This window comes from Pogoniulus pusillus, chromosome 17 (genome assembly GCF_015220805.1).
Source record: "Pogoniulus pusillus isolate bPogPus1 chromosome 17, bPogPus1.pri, whole genome shotgun sequence".
Classification (NCBI taxonomy): Eukaryota; Metazoa; Chordata; class Aves; order Piciformes; family Lybiidae; genus Pogoniulus; species Pogoniulus pusillus.
In genome coordinates, this window is record NC_087280.1 from 9,197,029 (window position 1) to 9,206,727 (window position 9,699).

The following is a 9,699-nucleotide window of genomic DNA, read 5'->3' on the forward strand; positions in this document are numbered from 1 at the left end:
ACAACCAAACTATGGTTATAGTTACTTGTTACAGTGCTGACATGTGCATTGTTTTCTGATATCAAGTAAGCAGTTTAAGGCACCAAAGGGGAAGTAAATGTTACCAACTGGTGGAAATCCCTCTATAATTTTGTCTCTTTTAACAGTTCTACATGATGACCTGAAATTCTCTCAGTGCAATGAGAGAACTTTCTTCCTCAATCTCTTATATCCTTCTAGATGAAGCAGTAGTCATAGTGCTATTAGATCTCTTTATGGAGACACTGAGAAGGGGCCTGCTTTTGTGCAGTAGCTGAGACCAAAATCAGCTGGTGACTTGGTACCAACTCTGATTATCCTGGTGCTAAGAATGAGCTCAGCTTGTAGCGCACATAGGGACTGACGCGTAGCAAGGCCATGTGGTTAGGATTGTGCCAGTCCTGCCCTTGTGCAGACAGCTGCCTGCAGCATGGCACGGGGCCCACACTCGCAGCTTGCAAGGCAAGCACCTTCAGCTTTCTGGAGTATGCAAAGGTCAGTTAGGAAGTGGGTATATGGGAATGTAATGACGACAGTTGAGTTCAGATGAGTGTACTGTGTGTGTCTGATCTGCTTAGGGAAAACACTGTGCATCTTAGCCTCCTCTTGCTGCCACTAGAGCTAGTGCTGAGCAGTCTGTGTGAGCAAGAGCACTTCTGAGCAGCAGATCTGTCATATGTAGAGAAGCATGGTGTGAGGTAGGCAGTGTGGCACTGAGCTGCAGCCTCTTGAGCCCTCTCTGCACCCTCTGGCAGTTCTGTGATCTCTCTGGCTATGCTGCGCCCTTCCAACAGACCTGGCATGCAGGGTCCCAGCAGATGACTCATGTTGAGAACACCGTGCAGACAGAAACTTGTAGGCTTTGTCTGGTCCGTAGTAGTAAAGAGGCAATTCATTACTCTCCTTTTTGAAGCACGAAATTGCTGTTTTCCCAGCAGTGAAATATATCACTGGTGTGTGCTCTTCTCTAAAGGCTCTTGAATAAAACATCTAGGCTTTTACATCAAGGTGTCCCAGGACTTCTCCAAACACATTCTCCCATGGGACAGGGAAGCAAAGCCTCTGTGGGACTCATCACAGGGTTCTGCCAAGGCTGATGAGCAGGGCAAAGTGCCAGTGTAAGAGATGGGCACAGGCAGCAACATTACTTTCTCATCGCAGCCCTTTCTGAGATGGATGTTTGTATTTTATTAGTATTCTGTTACTGCCCTTCAGTTGCCCTTTCTTTTGGTTGTCTTAAGGTTATAGGATTATCACAGCTAAATATTCTGTTGTTTATAAATGGTATCTTCATTTTCTGCTCTCTGCTAAGCCCTGCTTTGGAGGTCCCCAGCTTTTTTATTATTCACAAGATGTTAGACTAAATTCTTTGAACTTAATTGTGCTTGGTAGTGTCTTGCATGAATGGAAGGAATTCTCACTTTCTTTCAAGTACAGTTCTTGGTGTAGTCATTTGCACTCAAGTTGGAATATCACAGAATGGTAGGGGTTGGAAGGGACCTCTGAGGATTATCTAGTTGAACCCCACTGCTAAAGCAGGTTGCCCAGGATCACATCCAGGCAAGTGTCCAGAGAAGCAAACTCCATAACCTCTCTCACCCTCCAAGTAAGTGTGTCCTTATGTTCAGGTGAAACTTCCTGTGTTCCAGTTTGTGTCTGTTGTTCCTTGTGCTGTCACAAGACACCACTGAAATGATACTGGCCCCATCCTCTTGACACTAGTTCTTTAGCTATCGATAAGATCCCCTCTGAGTCTGCACTCTTCCAGGCTAAATAGTCCAAGGTCTCCCCACCATTCCTTGTTGGAGACATGCTCCAGTCCCCTCATCATCTTTGTGGTTCTCCGTTGGACCCTTTGCCATAGTTCTCTTTGTCATCTTGAACTGGGGAGCCCAGAACTGGACACAATACTTCAGATGTGGTCTCACTGGGAGAGAGTACTCAACCTACTGATGATACTCAGCACACCCCAAGATACCACTGACCTTCCTGGCCATATATTGACACCTGGTCTTGGTGCTTCCAAGGGACTAGGCAGTCCAGGAAGCACAGGCCATCTCACCTTTTTTACTTAGTCTACAACTTGTAATGAGTGCTGCAGTAGGGGAAGAAAACTAAAGGCCAGTAGTTAACAGTTTTTTCTTTAATATCTCCTTCAGCCTTGAAAATTATGGATCTTCCTTCCAGAGATGTACATTCTGATGGCACTGCATACAAAATACTGAAAAGGAAACTGTGACCTGGTCAAGTGCTAAAATGACAGCAGAATCTAGCTGAGGTGGTAGTGATTGCTAGGTTGGAGGCAATGGCTTGTTTTGCCCTAAGACACTCCTTTTGCTCCATTCTGCAGAGCACTCTAGCACATCAGCTTGTTGCAAGCTGCTTACTCAAATCCCTTCTCAAAACCCCAGACAGGAAAGACAAGGATAAGATACAGTAGGAAAGATGTACATTGGGTATTTAATTTCTACTTCCAAATTAAAAGGCATAAATGGAGCTTGGTATCTTCAAGGGGTGTTTTTTGACAACTATATCAGTGCTCACATGTGATAATCTGATTAAATAGGTAAAACACTGTGGAAAAGCTTTTACAATCTGGACTTTCATAGCCCATAAACATTTAGATTCTCAGGTTAAATTGCCACTGATCATTTTCTTAAAGAAAAAGGACAGAGTTCTTTAACTTGTATCCTCTTTCATGAGGGACAGGAGTTTGGTTATGACAGGCAAGTGGATGAAGCATAAACCAGGAGTGTCATTGTAGCAGTGGGTTCACAATATTCTTTACATAGAAAATTTGTATTTGCTCTGGCTGGAACATCTGCTCTAAAAAATTATCACAGGCAAAGCAGAAAGCCTGGTAATTGCAACTTGTGTTCTCCCCAGTGTTTACTGGTTGAATTAAAAAGAGCACAGTGGACATGGCTCTCTAATTGTTTTTTGATTACTGAATGCTAGCAAACTTGTGCCAAATGCACAAGAGAAATGCCCTGTTCTGTATCCCAAACAAATCTACTAACCAGGCAGCTAGTTGGCAGGGAAGCTCAGGCTTTGATGTGCACTATGAAAACTCATTTCTCGGCTCACTGAATAGATGTTTCAAGTTGTACAAAACCTGGCTGATGTTCATGGTGTAATGGCTGCCTTTTTTTTCAGCTTTCCTGTAAGAAGCAGTTGAACTGCAATATAGATTAGTGTAGGGAAATAACAAGAAACTATAGAACATATAGGACAGTTACAAACTACTGAACAGTGTTAATTTATGAGGGGGATGCAGAAAGCCACAAATTTGCCATCAGTTGGTATAATAGGAATTGTAGAATTAGCAAGGTTGAAGACACCTCCAAGTTCATCCAGTCCAACTTAGCACCCTGCCCTGTCCAATTAACTAGACCATAGCACTTGGTGCTATGGTCTAGCCTTGAGCCCTGTGGTAAAGGGTTGACTTGATCTATGAGGTCTCTTCCAACCTTGGTGATACTGTGATACTAAGTGCCTCATCCAGTCTTTTTTTGAACACCACCAGGGACAGCAACTCCATCATTTCCCTGGGCAACCCATTGCAATGGCAAATCTCTCTCTCTTTGAACAGCTTCCTCCAAATATCCAGCCTATAGGTCCCCTGGCACAACTTGAGACTCTGTCCCCTCATTCTGTTGCTGGTTGCCTGGGAGAAGAGATCAACCCCCTGGCTACAGCCTCCCTTCAGGTAGTTGTATACAGCAATGAGGTCACCCCTGAGCCTCCTCTTCTCCAGGCTAAACAACCCCAGCTCCCTCAGCCTCTCCTCACAGGGTTGTGTTCCAGGCCTCTCACCAGCTTTGTTGACCTTCTCTGGACACATTCCAGTATCTCAACATGTTTCTTCAACTGAGGAAACCCAGAACTGGACACAGTACTCAAGGTGTGGCCTAACCAGTGTTGAGTACAGGGGAAGAATAACCTCCCGTGTCCCACTAGCCACACTGTTCCTGGTCCAGGCCAGGATGCCATTGGCTCCCTTGGCCACCTGGGCACACTGCTGGCTCATGTTCAGCTACTATCTACCAGAATGGGACAAGCTGAAGAGAATCAGAAGCACCCAAAGAAAATATGAGCGTTAGAGGGCCTTAGACAGTTTCCTGTGTTGACTCTGAACAAAACCTGAAACAGTGCTGACTGGAGGGATACTTGGAATGTGTGATGAAATTGTGTCCTAATTCCCTACTTTTGTTTCGCAGTATCAAATGAGTTCAGAATGCATCTTTCAAGAAGAATGTGTTTTCTGGCATTAGAAATATGGAAACAAAGAAACAGCAAGAGATGGTGGGAAGAAAAATCATTTTTGTCACACATACGCCTGGGCTTGACTGTCTCATCACTCTGCTTCTGTACAGGCAGAAGATACTGTAGTTGCCCAATACTGCAATTACATATTTTTGTTTAAGATCCTTTCTGCAAGCTACCTAAGGAGTCTGTTCTGGCATTACCCTGCCCTTTTAGCTTGAATAACAATTACTTCATGTCCAACCAGCAAAAATACAATCCTGTGTTTCTTGCAGAGTAAGGTCTCTGTGGAGTGAAACTAATCCATATTTGGAATGTAGGTACTTAATTGTTAAAAACAGTGTGTCTTCTCACAAGAGCATATACATGAGTGCTTTATGAACTCAAGTAATTCAGTAATATATTAATAAGAAACGTTAAGAACTCTCTATCTGCCCAAAAACACATGCAATGTGTTGTGGATATAAATGCTTTGTAATAGGTTCAGTCATGACACTCAGCTCTCTGTTTTACTGAGCAAAGGTGGAAGCCTAAACAAAAAGCAAAGAACACAGCACACTTGAAAGACTATTTTCTGTTCTTTTCCTTCATACATTCTTTCTGGCCTGAGCTATTTCATTTATTCTTTCTTCTTCAAAAACTCAATACTAGAGCTAAATTTTAAGCACTGAGTATTTTTGTTCCTTATGGGATTTTTGTTTACAGTCCATAAAGTCATAAGTAAAAGATCATTTCTGGTTAGTGCTACTGTGGGGTGTATTTTGCCTACTACTGCAGGATAATTTAAAGGAAAAAAAAATACTTGTGCTAAGATTTTCTTGACAGTGATAGCCCCTTAGCTGCTGAATCTGCTATCCCATCCATCACTAATCCCAAGCAAAGCAAGCATTAGTTTCTCTGTGACTTATCTAGGTCTTTAGTAGATCAATAGCACAGCTCAGATGTTTCAGACTCTTTCCTGTTAATTCACATTTATCTTTTCATCCAAAGAAGGTAAATTACCTCACAGAAAAGCTGTGTTATCCCCAGTAGTGGCTTATAATGTTGCGAAGTCAGCATGACCCACATATCTTATCTCAGCTGGAATGCATTTGTCACTGTCTTGTGCTATGATCGTCTGCTAAAATGCCCTAGAAAAGAGGTAAACCTGCAAAAAATGGCTTCACCGTTTTCATTCAATGACCTTTTCTGTTGTGTGCTCCTGCATCACCTGCAGTGTAGACTGCTAAAATCAAGAGAACTTTTTTCCTTCTTAATGCTGCATTTTATCATCTTTATCATTAGCAAAATTTACCTTCCTCAGCAGTCATTATTTTTGCTGTCATGAGCTGATCTGTAGGTGATGATACCGAGGCTGAGAACTGAATCATGTATCCATATGCTATGTTAACCCTGAGAAAGGACTCCTGAGTTTAAGTCAGTTAGCAGTGAACTGTACAAAAGTAACCTTAAGCTTTTCAGGCCTCAGGAGGTTTGTGCTGTTAGGAAAAAGGAAGGAGGAGTAGGTCACTGCCCAGTAAGCTGTAACTAGACTGCTGGAAGTAAAGCTGTGTGAAAGGCAAGCCTGGTACACAGCTGGGACTCATTACTTTCTGAAGTACAGCAGATATTTCATTACCTGCTTTTTAAAAACGTCATAAATTATATAATGGAAAGAAAATGTAAATGTAGATAAACTGGACTGTAAACACACTGCTGGTTGCAAAGCCAGTACATGTTTTGTGTTGTTCTTTCAGATGAGATGAGCAACTCTGCTGCCCAGACTGAGCTCTGTGTTCTGAAAGTGATAGATTCTTAGATCTTTACCTGAGGAATTGGTTGGTGCCATCAAGGAGTTCTGCTTTTTGTCATGAGTAACAGGTAGGTCTGCTTTTAACACAGTGTTTGATTTCTTCACAAGTAAGAATACAAGAGGGAGGCCCCTACATGGAGCAGTAGCTTGCTGTGACTGCACAACTGGAGAGCAAAAGCAGACGCTTCCCCCTTAGGTGGAGGTGGATCATCTCACTGACACGACCTTGATGTGAGGAACAGGATGTACTAGGAGGGCACTAGACATAAATGCTTGCCCAAGTGCAGGTGCACTGCCCATGTGCCTGCAGCCCCCAGCAGATTTGCAGGAAGCCTAAACAGGGAGGTGCAGTCAATGCCCCTGGGGGGGAACTGAATAGCAGCCCCCATTGTTATGGAAAGGGCACTGACCAGATTAAATCGGGCTCTTTGCAAAGCAGCACAGTGGGACCCTGAGAGATCAGTGGTCATAGACTGCAAAAGGGGAAGTTTTGGCTGGATCTAAGGGCGGGGGCGTGCGGAGGCAGTAATTAAGGAGACGGAGTTTTAGGACAGGAGCCTGCAGATCTTGAGGGAGCTCTCAAGGAGAGATGAGAGCAGCAGTTGTATTTGAAAAAAAATACAGAAATTGTTACCATCTTTAAGTATTCAGTTTCAGGAACGGAGCAGGGCAAGGGTATCTGGGGTGTTTCTGGAGTGTTTTCCCTCCTGTGTTCTCTCTGCATGGGGTGACTGAACATTCTGAAATTCATCTTCCTTTGGAAATCTATTTACAGAGTATGTTTAACTTAAACCACCCCTGTGGCTTCATTATGTTGAGGGGAAAAAAATCAGGGTGTTAAAAGGTAAGAGTTTCTGAGGAAAAACTGTGCTAAGATACCAAGGATAGAAGAAGTCTCTGGCTGCTTTTCATTCTTTTTTTCTTTGCATTTTAAACACACTGCAGCAAATCTGAAATTCACAAGAAATAGCAAGGAGGCACTTCAGGCCTTGAAACTTCTCCATTTGGGATCTTGCTGGATACCAGTGCCATGTTTTCTCCCTTTTTGTGAAAGATGCACTGCTCACAAATGCTGTTTTCATGCAAATACAAGCCACCTCTTGAGAAAGAACTTCCTAAACTGATTCGGTTGAGTTCTGATATACAGGTATTTAATCAAGCATTTTTACTCCTGGTTTTCTGTCTGAATGCCTTCATGTCCTGGAGACTGAATCAAGGTATAAATCTGCTTTCATTTTAGAGTCTTGCTTGTTCCAAATTGAGGACATAACACGGACAAAGATGAAATGTCAAATTGGAAGGTTATTTGCTGTTATTTCCAAAAGTGAGGTGAGGGAACATGAACTTATTTTGTTTGGTAAGAAAGAATATTACATTTCTTTTTAGTGAGGCATATAGCTGTTTACTGAGAAGGGACAGCAAGTGTTGCATCTTTGGCACCTTTATCCCTGCTGCCACCTTAAAACACTGAGCACTGTGCTAATGTAGCTTGAAGTTTCCTCCTTTTCCTTGCCTACTACGGAAGAAATGGAATGTTTTTGTAAAGACAGTGGTAACACCACCTGGAAAGAAGCAGGAGAAGTTTATGACCCCTTAGTCTCATCTACCTCTGCTTGTATCATTTCAGTTGAAAACAAGGTCTCTTGTGGATCACCTTTTTTTCCCCACAAGCTTTGTGTGAAAACCTTTTTCTCTGGAAAAAGGCATAGAATAACCAAACCTTCAGAGAGAATTCCACTGATTTTGGAGATTGTGTAAATAATGGGAGGTGACATCAAACAGTGTTCCCATGCATCTATAAACGGGCATACCTAGCACAGAATGGAAATGTGCAAACTGATTTTTACCTCGTTCTGAGAAGTGTTCTTATGTTTCATCCATTTTAATTAATTGTATAACATAGGTGAAGGTAATTAATTTAAAATGCTGCTTGAAGTAAAATTAAATGTCCTTAGTTTCACGTAACCTTTATTTTCGTTTCCACATAGCTAAGTGGTAAAAGTGGGTGGGTTTGGAGAACTGGATGCCATGGTATTGATTTCCTTTCTAGAGCTAAGCCTGTCCAGAGAAGCTGAGAACTGAACAGTTGTGCTCTGTGTAAGGTCTGTCTCTGGGAAAATTAAGGGCAAGGCTTTTCTTTTGCCTGTGAGGTTTAAATGGGGTATACTGTACAGTGAGCAATCTTGCTGAAACCATGTTTAATTATGTATTTTGGTGATGGTCATGGATTATGTTCTGGCTGTCAGTTTTTCTCCTGTGCCTGTATTCTGCATTCTTATTTGAGATCCATTATATTAGTTAGGAAAGAGAGAAATGCTTAATTAAATGCTGCCACATAGGTGTTGTGGTTAGAGGCAAGACAGGTGAATCCAAGTGATAAGTGAAGAAATGTTCCTTGCTACTCTGGGGGTATTTTTTAAGCTGAATATGTAATGACATTTCTTCCAACTGCCTGTGCTTGCCTCTCTGGAGCGAAGGAGAGCGAATGTGTGCGTGCCACTTAATCACCACGGGCCGCTCCACAGAATGGTAGCAGTTGGAAGTGACCTCTGAAGATCAAGTCCAACACCCCTGCCATTTGTCTTGCCACCGGGGTCCCCTGGCTGCAGGTTCTTCTCTTTTGTAGAATTCCCAGAATCACGGAAACATTCAGGTTCAAGCACACCCTCGGCATCATCCAGCCCATCTGCTCCCTCACTCTACAACCTTCAGCCCTAAACAGTGTCCTCAGGTGCCACATCCAAACGACCTTTAAACACATCCACTACCTCCCTGAGCACCCTCTTCTCATGCCTCACCCCTCTTTCCATGAAAAAATGTTTCCTCTTGTGCCATGCTCATTCCCTATTCTCTATCACTGCTTCCCTTACCTGTCAGGCAGGAATTACACCCGCCTTTCCATAACCTCCTCTCGGCTAGTCCTTTTCACCCTCACTGTCGTCATTCTTCATAGGATTTATTCTCCAGTTTCCTCAGCTTCCTCGCCCTTCTCTGCGCTCGCTCCCCTGCCTCCACATTTCTCTTGGAATGAGGGGCCCAGAAGTGAAGACAGTACTCGAGCTGTGGCCTCACCGGAGCTCAGAACAAGGGGACAGTCGCCTCCCTGCTGCTGCTGGGCACATACTTGTGCTTACCCGCGGTCGTCCTCTGTCTAAGGCTGTAAAAATATGCAGCATCTGATGCTTATTTATACTGGAGTTCAAAAGACACCGGGGAGAAAAAGCCCGACACTTTCTCAGCTCCGTCCGGACCAGTGCCCTCCGCCTTCGGGCGGTTGCTGCCCCGCGCCGCCCGTTCTGGCTCTCGCCTGGGGCCGTCAGCTGTCAGCCCAGGGAGACGGCCGCGCAGGGAACCGCGCTTCGGGACGATGAGCTACGGTACACGAAATTCTAGCGCTCTCGGCGTTCTCCCTCCGCCTCGTCTGCTGCCGGCCGGGCAGCGAGGGCGGTTGCCGGCGGAGGCCGAAGCGCGGCGTGGGGGCGCCGGCAGCCCCCGCCCTACGCTCCTGGTTGCTCGGCAACGGCCGCCAGGGGCTCGCCCCTCCCGCGCCCGCCGCCTGGGCCAATCAGCGCCGAGACTGCCCCGGAAGTGAGGCCATTTCGCATCGCCGCCGCCGCGGCGCC

General features: G+C 44.5%; 1 long non-coding RNA gene across 1 annotated transcript; it reads left to right on the forward strand.

Moving 5' to 3' along the window:
* The first annotated feature begins 6,024 nt into the window (after positions 1–6,024).
* On the forward strand, positions 6,025–8,903 carry LOC135182700 (uncharacterized). Its single transcript, XR_010305274.1, has 3 exons — positions 6,025–6,144; positions 7,022–7,223; positions 7,317–8,903. It is a non-coding gene; the product is annotated as an uncharacterized LOC135182700 (long non-coding RNA).
* Positions 8,904–9,699: the final 796 nt, after the last annotated feature.